General features: G+C 37.4%; 1 protein-coding gene across 3 annotated transcripts in view; it reads left to right on the top strand.

The window, feature by feature from the left end:
* The first annotated feature begins 3,588 nt into the window (after nt 1-3,588).
* VDR (vitamin D receptor) overlaps nt 3,589-19,848 on the top strand; it is a 99,993-nt gene continuing 83,733 nt past the window's right edge. The window contains exons 1-2 of one of the 3 annotated variants that reach the window (XM_026714695.2): nt 3,589-3,660; nt 12,078-12,154. The gene's annotated coding sequence lies outside the window, so the exon portion shown is untranslated. Of the gene's footprint in view, nt 3,800-12,077; nt 12,155-19,421; nt 19,491-19,848 lie in introns of those variants that run through there. The other 2 variants (XM_087925322.1, XM_026714696.2) reach the window with 2 other exon arrangements.

Genomic DNA, 19,848 nt, shown 5'->3' on the forward strand with positions numbered 1-19,848 from the left:
GATCTCACCCACTGTTGCATCATCAGCCCAATCTATACACTACTAAGACTTTCATTGTTTGTCTGTTTGTACCCTTCAATTAGGCCAAATGATGCATCATATTGCAACAACCTTTGAATCAAGGTGCCTCCAATCTGCTAACTTGAACAATGTGTTTAAAAAAACCACCCCAGGACTCATTATTCCTTTGGAATTGAAATTTCAGCAATCGTCAACCACTTTCATTCATAAACTTGTGGCTGCTGTAGCATACTCCACAGTCATGTGATTGTGATTTCTGATGCTTTCTGCCAGCGCCCCAAAAGCAGATTCAATGGGGAAGTTGACAGGAAGTAGAAAGTCACTCTTACTACCACTGTTGTTTTCACTGCCCATGGTCATTCTTAATTCTTGCTGGTTTGTAACTGATACTTTGTAATAAACCTGTTGTCAGGTTTCGGTCTACTGTGAGGAAAACACTAAAATGCAGTTCTGGTTTTAAATAATTTATTTCCCTCACAAACACTCAGCACAAACTGACATTCCTTAAACTGAAATTCAAAGTCAGGACCAACTGCCTCTTTCTCTTTGAACCGTTTAAATCCTTCCCTAGCACCGCCCATCCAACCACGTGTGCGACACCCCTTATACCTCCACAAGCCTGGTAACTCAAAAGCAAGCATGGAAACCAGCAAAGTCTAAATGCCAGTTAAACATGTGTGTGGGTGTTCGTCTGCTTTTCAGTCTTGATTGGTTGCGATCCTTTCAGTGACAACAGGTCGGCTTGATCCGTTTTGTTCCTGCCCATCCAGCCGGTGGTCTGACGTGTCCAGCTGTCCGGTGGGTTTAGCTTGTGGCTCCGGTATTGTGGAAGGCATTGCGCTCTGAGATCCCTTCAGAAAGGCAGTTCTGGTTTCACCATTTCCCGCCAGAATGGCAGCCCTGGGACACCAGGCACATCAAGGCTGATACCTGTACTGTCATTGCAGAATCACCAGGTTGCACTCAGAAGATATTTTGGATTCCCCTCCTCAATCAGCCAGTAAAACTATGATTACAATTGAACCCCAAATTTCTGTTGATAAGAGTTGTTGAGTTTTGCTCAATTTTACAAACTTTGCCACAATTGCTAAGTGAATCACTGCAGTTGCTAAGTTAGTAACATGGTTGTTAAGTGATTCTGGCTTCCCCATTGACTTTGCTTGTCAGAAAGTTGCAAAAAACAACCCCAGGACACTGCAACCGTCATAAATATGAGTCAGTTGCCAAGCATCTGAATTTTAATCATATGAATCTGGGGATGCTACACTGGTTGTTAAGTGAGAAAAAGCCATGTCACTTTTTTCAGTGCTGTTGTAACTGAAGAATCACTAAATGAACTGTTGTAAGCCAAGGATTACCTGTATCTGCCTTGTTCAGAGAATTTTATAAACAGCCCAGATGACAATATCCTCTGTTAGAAATTCTTCCATCTTTTCCCACTTCTTCCATTATCTGGAAGTTGAATCATGGCAAGTGGACTTATTATTTTTTATTGGTTTGAAACATTTCACTACTTATCCAAATAGCTTCTTTGGTCTGAGCAAGTTGCTTAGGGGGAATCTGAGTATGCATAGAGTCGCTGCTCAGACTGAAGAAGTTATTTGGATAAGCAGTGAAATGTTTCAAACCAACAAAAAATATCTAGTTGCCATGACTAAACTTCCCGACAAGTCCAGCTGGCGATTAAAAATTTTCATTGATATTCTTCCATTATCATTGCCCCCATCCACCAAATGTAATTTAATGAAACAAATAGCTGCATGTTGCTTTTTTATTGATAAACACAAGTCCTCTATCTGGAAGAACCTAATGTATAACCTCACTGTTCCAGAGTGCTTCATTGCTGCACTAGAATGGAATGAGCCTGTGTTTCTCCATTTCATTGCTATATATTCTACAGTGGTTGTTTTCAAGTCTCTCTGATGCTGTTTGACATGGACACGGCTTGTCACCACTCACTATGGCTCATATCTCTCAGCCAACCCAGGGCAGTACAGAAGTATACCTGTTTCCATGTTCCAAGATGTGTGGTCTTTAGCAGCTGTTGTTAAAAAACACTTGATGCCAAAGGGTATGTAAAGCCTCCCTCAATTTGAATTTCAAATTCCCTGAGATTGTGGGAGGAGCTGCTGGCTGCTTGTGAAGGAAGCAGAGGATGAGTAGAAAGGAGAGAGGCCAAGTACTACCCAAGTGTGGCAATGCTTAGCTTTTTAAAGATCATTCAAGTTATCTGTTATCTTCTCTGACTTTCCAAACCTGACTTCTCCAGCAGAGAGAATCCCAAATCAAAGGCATTAATTAATCTTGCCATCTAAAAACAATGTTTTATCATTTGGATTGTGGCGATGATTTCTTCCCTTTTTCCAGAACTGAATGCCACTGCTGAAGAAAAAGAAGTAAAACAGCATTTAGCACTTCTTTTGGGTCCTATAATCTTAACTGGTTTTTTTCAAACTTTTGGGGACTGACACATCAATATCTATAGTATTTAGGACTGTGGAAGTCCAGCCCCCCTGAAGGCAGGTGATTGGAAACACTTATGCATTATAATCCACTATTATTCTCAAGAAAAATACTCTGACCTCCACCAGGTACAAGCTTCAGTCAGTTATCCCGCAGAGAAAGCAGCATACCAGCAGCTGTCCTTGGCTAAATGTATATCACATACATGTACTCATCATGCAAATTGAATTAAAACTTGCAAATTAATTTACCATGTCATGTAAAATGTGTAGTGGGATTTATTTTGAAGGACAAGCTACAGGCAGCTACAGGAGCAGAGGTAGTTCATTTAGGCTAAGAGTGTTATTACTAAGAGATGGTGATGACGATGGTGATGATGATGATGATGATGATGAATCATTGCACAGTCAGCCATGATGTTCAGATTGGGTTTGGCATTTTTGTCAACCTATCGAGTCCTTAGGAAGGACCAGGGATAGGCAGATCTGGATGTTTGACAGTGTTACAGATATCATCGCAGGACGGAAGCTGTTCCAAGTAAAGCCACCTTCTGCAATTGACCGATAGCAAATTTGTCAATGCTGTGTTCAAGTGGTGCTCCAGTTGTTTTGGGATTGCACCCAAGACGCTTATTACTATTGGTACTACCCTTGCTTGCCTTTGCCATAGTCGTTCTATTTCTATTTGTAGGTTTTTGTATTTTGTTATCTTCTCCAGTTCTTTCTCTTCTATTCTGCTGTCTGCAGGCACTGCCACATCCAGACTGTTGTTATTGTTATTATTATTATTTTTCAGCAGGACGGACTGAGGGGAAATTCTGCCGAAACCAGCTGGAAAATCCGGTTCAATTTCCTTTTCCCCCGCCCTTCACGCGTCACCTTGCCCGTTGACGTGCAGGCGGGGAGCGGGAGGAGCGGGGCGGAGCGCGACGAGCCGTCCCTGTGAGGCGAAGGAAGAGAGCCATGAAAAGGCGGGGTTAGAACCAGGTAGCCGCGACAATCTATTGGTGGGGGAGAGAGCAGCGCCGCCCCTTATTGGCCGCCTTGAGGGAAATTAGCACACGCGGCGGCGGCGGGGCGGAGTCGAGTAGACGGTGGTTTCCAGTTAATAGGCGGGTTACGGGATAGGGTGGCGGGAGGTGACGGTTAGTTCCGAGAACCGGGACGGGGAACTCAGGTACTGGGCTAAGTGAGAGGGTCCTCCGTTGTCTTGCGGGGCAGAGAGCTTGGCGTGAGAAGGAGTGGCGGGCGCGCGCGTGTCTGTGTGTGCGCATGAGGAGAGCCCGCGAGCTTCGCGGTCTTGTGAACGCGTGACGGTACGGGAATTACGGTACAGGGAGGCTGTCCTTTCTCAGGACTGGGTTATGATTCCTGTCCTGAAGTGATCAAAGTGGAATGCCTCCCCCCCCAAAAGTGGGGAGGGAGTCGTGTGTATGGTTGGGAAGGGAAACGTGTGAATCTTCGTACCGCACCCTCCCTTACAAGAAAAGAGGGTGTCTGAAATGGACTTGGAGAAAGGGAGAAAAAAGAACTGAGAAATAAAAGATATGAGGCTATTTCAGGCTTTAAAAAAAATCTTTTCTAGGCCTTGCTCGTTATCACTACCATATGCATCCCCTCCCCCAACCCGCTTGCTAAACAATTTAATATTACAGTTATTTGGTGTGAATGTCTTTTTTTTATTAAGTTGGAGATGCTTTCATTTCTAAGGGAAACAATTGGTTAAAAAGAAGGGGGGAAAGGACGACAGGAAGGGATTTTTTTTAATGTTCTCCCATCTAAGGAGACTTTTGGTCCCTGAAAGGGGTTTTTCTCATTCTTGTCTACTTTAACCAATGCTGGAAAAAAAAAAAAAGTTGCGGCTTCTTCAGAATTCTTCAGAAGGAATTAGAATTTTAGAACAGGAAGTTAATATTCCATAAGTGGAACTATATGATAGTAAGTTTTTCTTAAAGTTCATCATGTTTGCATGTGACTTACACAAAAAGGGCAAGTAGGATGGGAGGAGATACTCTTTTATCTTATAATCCATAAGCATTGTTAAACATTTTTTATGAAAGTATGTGCAATTTTTAAATTCTAGGATCTAGTTTTCACCACTTACTGTCTGATGTCAGCCTTACATGTGTGCGGTTGGATGTTTCATGGACAGTAATATTGCTTTGGCCTGTTACAGTTGATGGGGTCACGATATTGACAGGTTTAAATATCTTAAAGTTATGACATATGGATCAGAAATAAGGCAGTGTCTTACAAGTCATTTATATGCCTTCTCCCTGTTTGCTGAGATGGATTCTTTGTCCATCCTACAGTTGGCAGAACACTATTTTTATTTCTTTGTTTATAACCTGCCTTTATTTTTTACAAATAATTCAAGGTGGCAAACATATCCAATGCCTCTTCCTCCTTCTATTTTCCCCACAACAACCCTGTGAAGTTGAGCTGAGAGTGAGTGACTGGCCCAAAGTCACCCAGCTGTTTTTTATGACTATAATTATATATTTATTACCCAGTTGTCAATATCTGTCCTATTGTTTCTCTTCCCAGCCACTATAGTCACTTGATTTCCTTCTAAGGTAATGGGTGACAAAGCCTAAGTAAATTTTACACACCTTATGGATGACTCTGGATGGTGCTGAATATGAGGGGAAAAAAACTTTTTTTACCCTTATACAGTTAAGGATAATGTAAACCTATATCTGAACTGGATAAGATGAAGGTAATGTTATGATCATAGAGCTAGTATGGTGGTGAGGTCAAGGCACCAGACTAGAAACTTGGAGATTCTGAGTCCTAATCTTCCTGTAGACCTGGAAGCCAGCTAGGTGACCATGGACCAGTTGTTCTCTCAGCCCTAGGAAGCAGGCAAGGGTGTTCTGAAAAATGTTGCCAAGAAAACTGCAAGGATTTGTCCAAGCAGTCACTAGAAGTCAAAAACCAACTCAAAGATACCCTCATCCAAAAAAGTCACGATGGCATGGAAGAAAAAAAGTATCTGCACTGTGCTTACGTGGAAAAAGGGGAAAGCATATGGCATAATGTGGAAGAATGAGGACAGGCTTTAAAGCAGCAACTCGGAGATAGCCCAGTGATGCCAGAACATGTAAAGGACTCAGAAGGAAATGGGCTGAGAATAACGTGTGACATTTTATATGATTGTTACCACCTTGAGTTAATTGCTGGTGCTTGTCCTGATCCCTCCCCAAAATATGTTTGGATAAGTTCTAAATATCTATAGTTTCACCTTGATATAGTCTCGGGCATGTTTGATTGCTGCCACCAGCAGATAAGCCTGATGGGTCAAAAAGAAGAAAGATCCCTTTGACATATGAGAGGTCAGGAATCTGGCTTTTATCATGTGTACTGATCCTATTCTGCTGCGCTCACTAGTGCATCTAAAGTGTAAACAAGACTCCCAGACCTGCCAGTCTGCCTGCTTAAAGAACCAGAATTGAATTAGAGATTATTAATTATCCTGCCTTTGTTGTTTTCTTCAGCCTTTTGAAAATGGCTGTCTGCCTCTTTCTAAAGCACCAAAAACTATTAAGGTGTCATTTACTGATTTTTAAAAAACTGAACTGCAAAGAAAAGTAACTTGAATTATCACTTATTTAGTGTATTTTAAAGTATTATTGATGTATAAAATATGGAATGGTGCATGCTGTGGTTCTACATACCTGCTTTTAAAAGTATTGTGATACAGGAAGCCTATGTTATGATCTTGTGGATGTGGTGATGGTCTTATAACTGGAAATATTCAACTAGAAACAGGATGGCCAGTGATTTGGATTTTTAACACACATACACCCCGGCAGAAGGTTAAGCTTGATGGGTGACATAGTCTACATTCCAACTCCGTGGTCCTAGAATCTTATGAAAACAAAAATTACAAGATTTGAGAAATGCTTAATTTTTAAAAGCAGTGTAAATGATTTAAAATGAGATTAAAAAGTACCTCATCCTGAATCCTAGAGACTTGTGCAGCTTTCTGTAATTGCTCTTTTTCCTTTCTTTTCCTGCTCCTTTAAATAAGTTCAGAATACCATACACCATGGAACTACATCCTCAGGCTAGAATGGGAGTAGTTTGTTGACTCAGGATCATTTAGCTCAGTAAACTTTATAGCTGAAGATAAAATTCAAGTTAGTTTTTTCCAATTTAGATTCATTATATGCCGAGCTAGCTATTTTATATTGCATCATATATTTCAGAGTTGAGCTTTGGCTAATCTTGTTTCAGATTAAACAATGGGTTTGAAGTACTAGTACAACTGACATCACACACAATGTGAACAGCATTTCATTAATACTTCTTAACTGGCTTTTCTTTTCCCAAAGTTGTATTTGGTTCTCTTCTGGTTTATTCTCCTGGTTTATTATCATGAATTATCATTCTTCATGATAATTAGGATTGGTTCTGTGGTTGTATATCACCTTGATGTGCATGGTATGGAGAACTATATTAAAAGTATCTCTTGCTTCAACAAGTGGAATCTCCTGATGCAAGTTTGCAAAAGAATTTGAAGTTTTTCTTTTAACCATTCTCATACTAGTCCAGTTCCCTCCCAACATCTGTTTGCCAGCTAACAATACTGCAAAGGCTACAGACATTTAGAAAGTGAGAGGCACCATAAAGCTTTCCTAAATGCTGTCTTTCCTCATAGTTGTTCTCTTCAGATATTTTTTACTTGAAATAAACCTTCCCCTCACTGATTAATTCCTCCAGTTAATACCTCAAGTTGTAGAGGTCTTAGTGCTCTCTGAACTTGGTTGTTTGCTTGCAAACATGTTTTCATCATTTTTTTTTTGTTCTGGCTGTCTAATAAAGGTTCTGAAAACTAAAGTCAAATTATTGCTCTCCTATTAATTTCTTGGTTGGCCTTAGATCTTTCTAGTTCTGCTGTATTTAAAATTTCCCCAAAGAGTACTCATGTAAATAAGCAAAGTATTTTACACATTACTTTTTGTATGTCGTTCTTTATGTTGGAAATGATGATTAGGTCTTTAAAATTTCAACAGGCAGTATTAGTTAATTTATTGGCCAAATTTTAATAAACCTTTTATGCATATGCCAAGATGTGCTCATACGCAACATTTCTCTTTTTCCAGGAAGTGCCTCTCCCTTGCATATTATCATTTACTTTTGTAATTCTCCCCTCTTTCGTTACACTTCCAAAGAAAAGTTGGCTGATGCTCCATATAGAAGAAGATAAAAATCCACTCATGTTTTAGTCAAATGCTTTGGACCGAGATTCTTTTTTTAAAAAAAGTTCTACTTATTAAAAAGCCGCAGCAGTAAGGCCAAATCCCAGCTCCTAATGTTTGTTTAATAGCACAGTGCATAGTTTTAATTGGCCAGCTACTTTGTTAAATAAAAAATATTGATGAGAACAAATGAAAATGCTTAATGAATGCTTCCACACTAAGCAGAAGTAAGATGGGTGTGTGATAGTATGTGTTGTCATGTAATCATGGATAAATGCATAAAGAATGCTTGTGTGGTGCTTGGAAATGTGTATATGTATAAATGTAGATGATGCAGAATAATTTGAAAGTGAATATATAATGCAATTAGTATGGATGTGAAACTAAATATACCAAAAGATCAAGAGAACACTAGCACTTAGACTTATATACCGCTTCACAGTATATATACCGCTCTCTAAGCGGTTTATAAGGATGGAAGGCTGAGCCGTACAGAATAAAAGGAAATGAACTTCTGGCAATGTGGGCAGTTAGCCTGCAATACTGCATTCTAAACCACTGCACCACCACAGCTCTTGGGTTTGACTGGTGAAAAGTATTGCAAGGTATATCAAATTGAAGAAAAAAAGTAAAATATGAGGCAGGGAAGCAAAAATGGCTGAAAGAAAGCCATTTTATTATATGAGAATTAAACATGTCAAAGAAAGATAAAATCAAGTTGAATGAAGTAGAAATGAGCCAAAGAAGGGATGCATTAATCAGTATTGAATAAATGTAGACTGAATAAAAAAGTGATGACCAGTACAGAAGAACTACATTAAGGTGGGTTGGTCAAATCATAAAATGAATATATGGACAAGTGAGAGGAAGGCAAAGATGAGAAACTCAAACTTAGTTGATGAGATCCTCCAGAAGAGGGAGGCAAGAAGTTTAAAGAACAAACGACTGTCAAGTAAACAGCATATGGATGCTGTGAAAATAAAAGTGGTTTTGCAGGATAGAAAGATATCTATCAGTCTAGTGAGTGGTGCTGGTGTAAACCAGATTGACTCAGATTTCATTTTTCTTTATTTCCTTCCTTTAATAATTTTGCTTATTACTTGTTGCTGTGGTATTGCACCATGTTATTTATGATGAAAAGTAACAGCATGATGGGTAGGTGGTGTAAGTATGTATGTAGGTACTATGGAGATGATAACCTAGCTAACTATAATATTGCAATAGGCACAATTCATCTCTCTCCCTCCCTCCCCCCCCCTCCCTCCCTTCCCCCCTCTTGCGTTTCTCTCATACTGAAGTGTAATACTGTCCTCCCACACTAAATATTGGGTAGTGACTCATCTTTAAAGGATAGGCTGTTGTAGCATCAATTTGTTTTATTTCTGAAAGATACTTCTTCTCCAAGTTCAAATTTATTTTGGAGACTCTTCAAACTTCTGAGAAGTTACTGCCCACAGAGCACATGGGATCATCATTAAATTTTAACATGTGTGTACTTAGTCTCTGGATTTGAACTTCGGGTAAATAAAAATCACCAATAGTCCCACTGCTAGACTTTTAAAAATTATACTTGGAATTTTCTACTTTTTCTAAATCTCTATAGATCATAACCAGCATCTGATATAGCATTTAACTTTGTCAATCTAGAATTTTTTTATTTGCTAGTTTTGCCTATCTCTGATTCTGTCTAAGTTCTTCATCCATTTAGTCAATACAGTCTATAATTCATTCCAGTTCTGAATCATATTTCACCAGCAGTTTAGAATAAGGCCAGCAAGCATTCCAAAATTTGTTTTTTAAGGTTTTTAATGTTTTAAAATTCAGCCAAATTTGTGAGACTTTGCCTTTATTTTGTAATTCCTTTGAAACAATAATGCTTATTGGAACTTACTGGAACCAGTCCACTTTGCAAAAAGAGAGTTTTAAAGAATTTCCACTTTGTCTTATTGACAATTAAATCTTGCTGTCTCTGCAATTTATTATATTTGTAGTCAATCTACTTACTGTTGGGGTTTGGTCTTTTGTTGCTTTGACAACTTACAACATGACTTAATGAACAATGAAGTTCTAATTCTGTTTGTGTGCACACAACTGTGTCAGTGCCATGTATAGTATGTCCCTTTTGGCCTTTTTATGCATATGCTACACTCACTTTGTATATAAATGCAAGTAGTCCTCAACTTATGACCGCAGCAGCCCAAAATTTATGGTGTTAAATAAGAAATTTGTTAGGTGAGTTTTGCCCCATTTTATGACTTTTCTTGCCACATTTGTTAAGTGAATCCCCACTGACTTTGCTTGCCAAAAGGTTGCAAAAGGTGATCACATGACCCCGGGACACTGCAACTGTCATAAATATGAGTCAGTTGTCAAGCATCTGAATGTAAATCACGTGGCCATGGGATGCTACAATGGTGTAAATACTGTAAGCTGTATAAAAAAGAAAAAAACCGGCTTGGTCAGCATAAGTCATATTCAGTTCAGTTAGTTAGATTTATTTGCTTTATTGAGAAAAACTTTTTAATTATTTGCATTTTCCCATTTTATGAGCACTTCTTATAGTCTCAGTGAAAAGGCCGTTCATTAGATCAGAAACTTTCTGCACTTTTAGGAATGGAAAAAGGAATTGTTTGTTTGGATTCTAAGGAATATAAATGGTAAGATAAGCCAGAACAAAAGTCCAACTTGATAAGACAGGGCAAAGGCTGCCAAAGGTGTTAAATTTACTTTGATACATAGTTTTTTGAAATAGCTTTTTGACATGCATTGTGATTTGAAATATAAATTTGTCTTGTAAATTAAGCATCTTGGAAAGTTTTGGGATCAGTTTTGGATGAATACTCCACAATGCCAAGTATTCTGCAATGCCAAGTACAATGACATTGGGAACCTAATAGATAGGGCGGCAAATAGCAAGGAGTGACTTAAGTTGTGCCATATTAACTGTAAGTAAAACAAACTCATAATTATGGCAATTATGTCTTATCCTGTTACTTAATTGAGTCTGGTGACTTAGGGAATTGATACTTAGAAAAAAATCAATCTGTAAATGATGGAATTCATTTTCTGTTCTAATTGTTTCTTTTTTTAAAAAAATCGGAACCTTTTCCATTAGTAATCTCTATAAACTGAGATTTTTGTCTAAATATCTCACTATCACCACTTTCTGCCAGTCCTTATCAACTTTATATTTTAGGAATAAAGGAATTTGAAAAAAAAATCAAGAAGGAGCCTTCTACAATGTAAATAAAATGTTTAACGTTATATTTATTTTATTTATTAACTATAGTTCACTTTGTTGGGTCAGCAGGCATGTCTAAATTGCTTGTAAATGTACATATGCCTACATAATGGTGTGCTTGAGAAGATGCACTTCTAGACTGCACTATTTTGAATGAAGAATAATGTTTAGATGTAACATTACAACTAAACAAAAACTGGATGAGTTTGTGATCTTTTTCCTTAAAATAATTTCAACATTATGAAAGCATTCCCAAATAGTAATTGATTTGGGATCGAAATTTTAAATGCGAGGTATTTAATATGTGTGCCTATTGAGGGCTGTTACATTTTAAAAATCCAAGGAAATGAAGCTTTCTGTGTGCTTTCATAAAGACTCAATTTAAAGTTTAGAGAGCTTAATGTACTAACTTTTTTCGACTACAGAGTTCATATATGCAATTGATGGCAGTTTTATTTACATATGGGTAATCCTTGACTTATGACCGGTCATTTAATGACCATTTGAAGTTAGGATGGGCTTTTAGAAAGCTACTCATAACCTGAAGTTAGGATGGACTTTTAGAAAGCTACTCATAACCTGAAGTTAGGATGGACTTTTAGAAAGCTACTCATAACCTGTCTCTAAAGTTACAACTCCTGCACCATACCATCTCCATGACCAGATGATTGTATTTTGGGCATTTGGCAACTGGCTTACATTGACACCTGGTTGCAGCATCCCAAGGTCACATGAACACACTAGGCAATCTTGAGAATGGCACTAGAAAATGGCAAAAAACATTGATTGGGTATGCTAGATTCAGTTAACAACCACATTGTTCATTTAAAAATCACATGATTTACTTAATGACCATGGTGTTTTGATTTACAACCATTATAAAAACAGTCATAAAATCAAGTCAGTCATGTGCTTCCTTGATTTACAAGAACAGTGCTTTACAACCAGAATTCTGGGCTTCATTGTGACCATAAATCAGGAACCACCTGTAGAGTATATAGTAAGTAAAATTGATTCATTTTGTATTGGACAGCTCCTATCCCTGTTCTTATTTTTATTATTGAATTGCTCACCTGAACTCTCTGTTCCAGCTTAATATTGTCTGAAAACTGGTGATATACATGTCTGATTTATATTTTGTGGTTTCAGAATTTGCCTCCTTGATAACACGAGATTAGATTGGCACGTGGCTTACTACAGCTCTTCAAAGCTTCAAAATAATATTGGTAAGTATATATTTAATTATGAATTATATTGTTATTTTGGTTAACTTTTAAATGATCTTTGTATTTTTGGGGCATACCGTAAAAAGTAGGGCAACTTATTTGAGTATTCTGCTTTGGTGTTTTCTGTATAATTTTCTAAACAAACCACAACAGCATATATGAAGGAACACGAGGGTGTGCTTGTGTAATTTGGCTGACCTTTGGCTACAGATGGATCTGACTGAAATGAAGGATCTGTATTCTTTGGCTAATATATGTTTTATTTAGAGGTGTATTATATTTGTTGGACAGCTGATTTACTCTTTTATTCTATTCTTTTATTTCTTTAAAATATTTATACTTTTTCAGGAGTGATCTTTGGAACAGCTTACATCTAAAATTAAACAATAAAAATTCAAATGTCGCCAGCCTATTCTTAAAAAAATATATGAAAGGATTTGCACCTTTCTTCTAACTGCAATCCATATTTTTAGATTTAATTAATTCTGGTACTGATTCAATGATAAGTTTTCATCACTTCGTAAAAGCCATCTATAAAGACAAGGGTTTATTAGAGCTGACCCAATTTATCCTGTTTCCTTCATTCAAAGAATCCAAAAGATAATATGATTAGTTTACTGTTGTATTAAGCTCAGAGACTAACACAACCGTTCATATATTAACATTTGAACCAAGAATGATGCCCAAAACCATAATACAAATGGCAGAATTGGCGGGGGGGTGGGGCAAGAGCAAACTGTTCTTTTAAACATGGCAACACCATCACACATATGTCAGATATTTGTTTAGTGGAATAATTGGCTATAATGTTCCTCCCTAATATAAGATTACCCATGTGCTGGATCAAGCTAGAAGCATCTTGTGTTCAGCATTTTGTTTCTAGCATTGGCCAACCAAGTATCCCTAGGGTGTTTGCAAAGTGGAGATATATTCCTCTCCTTACAGGGTTCTACTGAAGCTGATTTTTGGATACTGCATATTGTTCTTAATCCTTAAATGACAAATCTCAAGAATAATAGCATGTGGTATACATATCATCTTTATCCATTCCCTTTTTCAAGTCATCCAAATTAGCAGCCATCACCACATCTTGTGATAAAAAAATCCATAATTACGCTTTCTTTTGTTTGTTCTTAATCTGGCTTGATTGGATGACCCTGAAACCTAATATTTTGAGAGAGGAAGCAACCCTATTCTTCTCCCTCCAAGCTGGAAGGCTGCAGAATTTCATAAAAGATATCCAGGGGTCCATCACATTTCCCCGCATTTTCTTCTTTTTCTTTAAGTAGAATTCCAGTTATCTGTGTTTCTTACATGAAATGTTTCTGAACCATCTCATCATTTGTATCCCCTGTTGTCTTTTCTTTTTCTACATGTATAATCATATGCATACAATTATTTTTTAAAGGGGTGCGAGAATATATCAGAACCATTCTAGGGGTGCAGGGTATAGAAAAGGTTGAGATATAGCAGGAGTGTCAAACTTGATTTCATTGAGGGTCGCATCAAAGTTGTGTTAGACCACAGGGGACCGAGTGGACATGGCCAGGATGAGCATGGCCAGCTCAATGTCCTGCAGTCCTCTCCAGAGAAAACGGAGTCCAGGAGGGCTGCGCACGGCCCTCCCGAGCTTTGTTTTCATTGGCAGAGACACTGCAGGCTCGCCCTTCTCTGTTTCCAGGGAGGCCTTGTGGGCCAGATCCTGTCCACGGGCCTCGAGTTTGACACCCCTGACCTATAGGGAACAATGTGCAATCTATCTAACATACACACCTACCCCAAAGAACCTTCCACTGGATAAAGGGTTATTTTGTTTATTTGTATTGCCTTATACAATAGTTCACAAAGTAGTATTAAGACAAAAATAATAAGAAACTACTTCAACATCAGCAATATAGTTTGTAAGTAGTTTGTAAAGACAAAACAGCCGAATAATTTTAAAAGCAATAGGAAATAAAGAAGTGCTTTGCCTATTGGCAGGACTTATTTCCTGGGAAGAAAGTCTAATAATACAGCTCTATTGCTAAATGAGTAATCTCTCTGCTTAATATTTGCTTCACCTCATTTGGAAAAGAACCTTAGCTGACAATTTACTGATTAAGTTAATTAAGGTAGTCTCTGTGGAACTGAGGCTTTTTGGCCAGATGTTTATATCCTGTCTTTTATCCAGGAGGGCTTCGATAGAGAGCCTACCTGTCATATTAAACCTATCAGCTTGATTAAACCTTAATCCTTTCTATGTGGTGCCTTAAACATGATCAGAGACTCCTGCACGGTAAATACAGAATTCTCACCTGTTCTAGTTAGCATTTTTCAGAAATTGAAGCCTATAATATAGTATTAAACTATAGTATTAAATTCCACTTCAGGTTCACCCAAAGTAGCAGCTGCTTCTCATCCACTTAACTGTAGAAGCAATAACCACCAAGATTAAGGCGCTATAAAGGTTTGGAATAAGAAGGCGGCTTGCATGTTCAGTTCTGCCAGCCAGGTTTAATGGGTCATGCAAAACTTGTCAGCTTAGCTTGGGAAGTTATCAGAATTCAGCAGTTTTTAAATCTGAAAGTTGTTTCAAGATTTGTGGGAGATAGTCGGTGTTGATTAAGCACTGACATTTATGTGCAAACACACACATAAATGTACCGTGTTTCATTAGAATAACTGGTCAGTTACCTCTTTCTAGTATGAATGACAGTAACTGGGACATCAGTTTTAACTATTTCTGTTGCAATAAGGATTTCTATTAATAAAGGAAAATGCCTCAGAGGGGAGAAGCTGATCTTTTCTTGGCATGCTTTCCCATCCTAAATAGGGAGTTATTTGAGATGAATATGTATTCATTGGAAGTTAAAATAGTCTGTAATATAGCATTATGGTGGGCATAGAATGCTTAGAATCTAAAGATTTTGTTGGTATATTTCTTCATTGTGATTCTTTATACATGGAGTAGAATTGCCATGAAGTAGAATTGTTACTTTCCTGACCTTGGACTATATGTAAAGAATCTGTTTATAACTGTTAAGTGGTTAAAGAGTAGTTTAGACTGTAATTATTCCAGTTTTCAATTGCTTCTTAGGGAAAAAGTCTTAACATTATAATCTGATGATGGGTTCTTTTGGATGAAGTTTAATATTGCATAATACTTCTACTTTATTAAAAAAATTGTAAAGGGCCTGGATTATATCATCTTCCATTTGTTTCTAGTAACCCTGTCAACCCACAAAAAGGAAACTTTTATTGCTTTTAATATTTTTACTTTTTTCCCCCCAAAACTAGAAATTTAATTTTTAAGTGGCAACATGTACAGACAAATTCCTCAGTAGGCTCTGATTTGAGATAGTCATGAGTTTCCATTCTGTTGATGGAAGATTTAAAAAAATTACATGAAAATAAAAGTAATTATTTAGTGATCTCACTATAGCCATATACAAAAAGGTAAAGTGAAAAGGCAAAAAGGAGCAGTAAATGGATTTCGTATTTAAAAATGGAAATAAAGATCAAAGGGGAAAAGGAAAAAGGAGTGCAAGGCAAAAAGAGAAAGAAAAGGAAAAAATGTGACTTCAACTTTTTTCAGTTCAGTGGAATACAAAGTATAATTACAGCCTCACCTTTTTTGCTTTACATTTCTTAGCCATTTCTATAACAACAAAGTTAATCAAGTCATCTAAACCTAAGACCAAAGTTTCATTTTTTTTTCTGTTTTGAGCATAAAGTCCAGAAGCTGTTTCTAAATAGATTTCAAATTTACATAAGGATATAGAATGTCTTACTTAGGCCATCTGACTGATTTCATTCTCATTGATCCCATAATTTAAAATTGATCAGTTCTTTGATCTGTTCTTTGATGAACACGATACAGAATCTAGTGTAGCTACCTAACCAGTATTCCAAATTCAGTGGGGCTGAATTTATAATGCACAGTGACTCATGTAGGCTGTATGCTTTATGTAATATGGTCCTTAATGAGGTGGGACTGGCAACAGGTGGCATAATTTAAATAGGTTACCATTGGCCATGATGATGATGATGATGATGTGTGTTTTTAGATGGGATCCCAGTTGATGTACAGATTTGCTTTCCTTCTTTCATCCCAGCATTTTCTCTGGCGTTGGAGTGCTTGAGTTATGACCACAATTGAGACTAAAATGTATGTTGTTAAATGGGTTTTGCCCCATTTTATGACTTTTCTTCCCCCCATTGTTAAGTGAATCACTGCAGTTGATAAGTTAGTAACCTGATTATTAAGTGAATTTGGCTTCCCCGTTGACTTTGTCAGTAGGTTGCAAAATTGCATGATCCTGGGACACTGCAACTGTCATAAATTTGAACCAGTTGCCAAGCATCTGAATTTTGATCATGAGAGCCTAGGTATGCTGCTATGGTGGTAACTATGGAAAAAGTCACATTTTTCAGTGCCGTTGTAACTTTGGTCACTAAATGAACTCTTGTTATTCAAGGACTACCTATATTGACCTATGGCAATAACTCTGAAAATATAAGAAAAGGCAGAGATATTTTAGATGCCCCACAAGAAATTATGTGATAGGGTGTTCCTCTCAACTCAGTCTTGGATACTAGAATCCAGGAACAAATTCTGAATTTTCTTTTAACACACGTAAGCAAAAGATCACTCCTATTTCTTGGAGCTGCAATTTGAAATTGAATAGTGTCCTGTAAAACTGAATATGTTTTCTTTAACAAAGAAATTTTGACATTTTGCTTGGGAGGGAAAAGTCACAAAGAATCAGTATTACAACTTTTAGACAACTCTTTGTTAATTTGAAAAGAACTAGAGTTCCAGTTGGACTAAATAGCAGGAATGAGAGAGTGCTTAACGTACTCCACCCCACCCACCCACCCACCCCCGCTTTGGACTTTACCATTTTTTATTTTAGCTGCTCCTGGAGAAGGTTCCTGAATCTTTCTCCTTGTGGAGAGAAAGTAATTTTCGTGTAAACTTTCACACCCACACAAGTGCTGTGAATATCCTTGTTTCTGATGCTGTCTTTGATTTAAATATATATATATATGAATAGCGATGCTTTTAAAAGAAAAGGAAAACATGCATCTTTATTATTAAAGATACCTTGACACAAGCATAATGTGCCACATGATAAATGCAATGATCAATAGGGCCAGTGGAGTAAAACTGATTAAAATTAACGCAGCTGCACTGTATCTGTATTTCTGTGTAAAGCAGCTTTGAAACCTTCTGCGTTTGCTTTCCCAGTTTGCACGCTCTGAGCATTGTTGTGCATCTCCATTTGCAAGTTTAGGATTCTCAGAAGACACCATAAGCCAATCGGTGCTTATCCTCTATCTCTCCGGCTTACCAACAGGAGCGTGCAAAGAGTTTCCCAGCAGCTTTCCTCTGACTTTGTGTTCAGTAATAATAACAACAACAACAATAACATAAAGCAACAACAATAACATAAAGCTGCCTCTCTTTCTACCTTATCCATGTTTTTTCAGGATTTATCTTAATGTGTATTTACCTGTATATGTATGTGTGTGTTTTAAGGAATCTGAAAGGTTGTTTTAGATTAGAGGAAGTGGTGTAGAAGAAAGGCATTTTTAAAATATAAGGGTGGGAAAGTCCATTGACCTCCCCTCCTTCCCCAATCCTTCCTGCTCATTTAGAACATAGTTAACTGTTGTTTTAAGAAGCTTCTGCAGTTGTGAAAACAACCTGGTAATGTGTCAGAAGTGTTACAACCAAGAGCTTTTTCAGGCGCAGCAACAAAAAGGGCTGGATCCAGGGAGTGATTAGCGATAAGCTCTGAGCAATCCATACGGGAAGCGAGAAACCCCAAGGAATAAGCCGGTGACTGGGGAACAGGGAGAGGGGTGTATTTCATTACAGCTGCTGTAATGGCTAACTTGAGCCCGGAAGCTAGGAGGTGGGATAGGGCAAGAAATCTTTCCAGTGAGAAAATAGCCTGCTCTTCTTGGAAACTTTGTCATTCGAAAGAAAAATGTTCTTGAAACTGGCTTTATTGTTGTTTCCAATGAACTGAAGGTCAAAAATACATTGATTCAGCTTCCTGAAAAAAAAACCCATAACGTTTAAATTATTGGAAAAATCAGGGCTCTGTTTTTTGCAGGAAGGAGCACTTTCTACACAGTTGGGTAGCACTCAATATTCCGTACCTGCTTTCTGTAATTAGGAGTAGTAATGAATCCTAGAGCTGCTAAAGAATTTTTTTTAAAAAACTGCAAGATTTTCTGTGAAATGGAAGGGATCCCTAATCTTAATTATGGGACTAGGAAGAATATTGAATCCAAAAGTAAACTCTCACTATTGAAACAAAAGGCAGAATTTCACTGTGTGAAATTATATAATGTTTAGCCATGACTGGAGACACAAAGGAATGTGCAAAGAATTATTGTAGTACTATTATGAATCTTTTTTTCCTCTTAAAGCAACTATCCCTGCCAAACGATTTATCAAGCTCAAAATTTGGCATCTGTTAGATTTGCAGCACATATCAAGAATGGGATATGGAATAGAATGTTGCTCTTAAAGAAGCTGGTATACGGAAAAGTGTATATATATTGACAAGAGCCTTGCTTTGCAAGATATACTTGTTAAAACGGGTTATAGCATGGCTTGCAGTTTTAATGAATGACTAATGCGTTTAGGATTCTTTGTAAAACGTTGCAAAATGTTAACAGATGTTGTGATCTATTGAAGTGTTTATGGGCACAACTTTGCCCCCCTTATTTGTTGAGTAATTCCTGGCATTAAGTAGAGATAAAACTTCAAAAGTAATTTGATTTATTTGGAAGTTTCACAGGCTCTGATACCAGTTGCATTGAAATTTATTTGCTGTCTTTAAAGACAAAGCTAACCAAAATGCATGACAGCTTTTAATAGGGGATAAAAACATTTTTTTAGTATGATCATTGCTGCTGATAACATGCATTTAGAAATTCAGTTTCTGTATTTTTTTAAAATTCAGCCCATTTAAATCAGGAGAAACCTAGAAAACTACAGTATAGAATGCACGTGTGTTCTTGTGTATTTGTATAAACTCTCCCCCCCACCAAACAAGAGTGTCTTCATTTTATAATGCTGTTTATGGAGTGGGTGAATAAAAGCACAGGGATTCTTACATCAAATGCAACCCGAGCATAACAGAACCAGATTAATGTCCTCAGAAGCAATGCTGGAAAAGAAAATAGCAATTGGAAGCTAGTGCTTTTTGCCATGCCTCTGAGTCATGTGACAGATACTCTTAACAGAATGTAAATTGCCTGTTCAGTGGGATCAAGCAGTCACTCACTGAATGCACAGTTCAAAGGAGGTGTGCCTAAGTCCCGTGCCAAACTGCAGGTAAGTTTTTAATCTTGTTTCTAGTTTAACTGAAATCAAACTCCAATACAAACCTTTAGCATTTTAACTTATGCACAAAGTTCAGTTTCTCATTGTGTGGTTAGGTATTTAAATGCTGGCAAAAAGCAATATGATCCATATACAAGCCTTCAGAAAGTGAAGGTAGATTTAAATGTTTCTCAAATGATTGTAGCGTAATAGTTGTAGCGATTAACTTTGTCATTGAACATTGATTAACATTTGAAAACAGAGATAAACATAATTTTTACAGTACTTTTTCCTCTTAAAAGTTTGCTAGTAGGGCACATTGTACCTTCATGTCAGTTTTTAAGTCCTGCAGACGGTTTTCTTAGGAAGG

Source organism: Pseudonaja textilis, chromosome 2, assembly GCF_049901715.1.
Source record: "Pseudonaja textilis isolate UNSWEBS1 chromosome 2, rPseTex1.2, whole genome shotgun sequence".
Classification (NCBI taxonomy): Eukaryota; Metazoa; Chordata; class Lepidosauria; order Squamata; family Elapidae; genus Pseudonaja; species Pseudonaja textilis.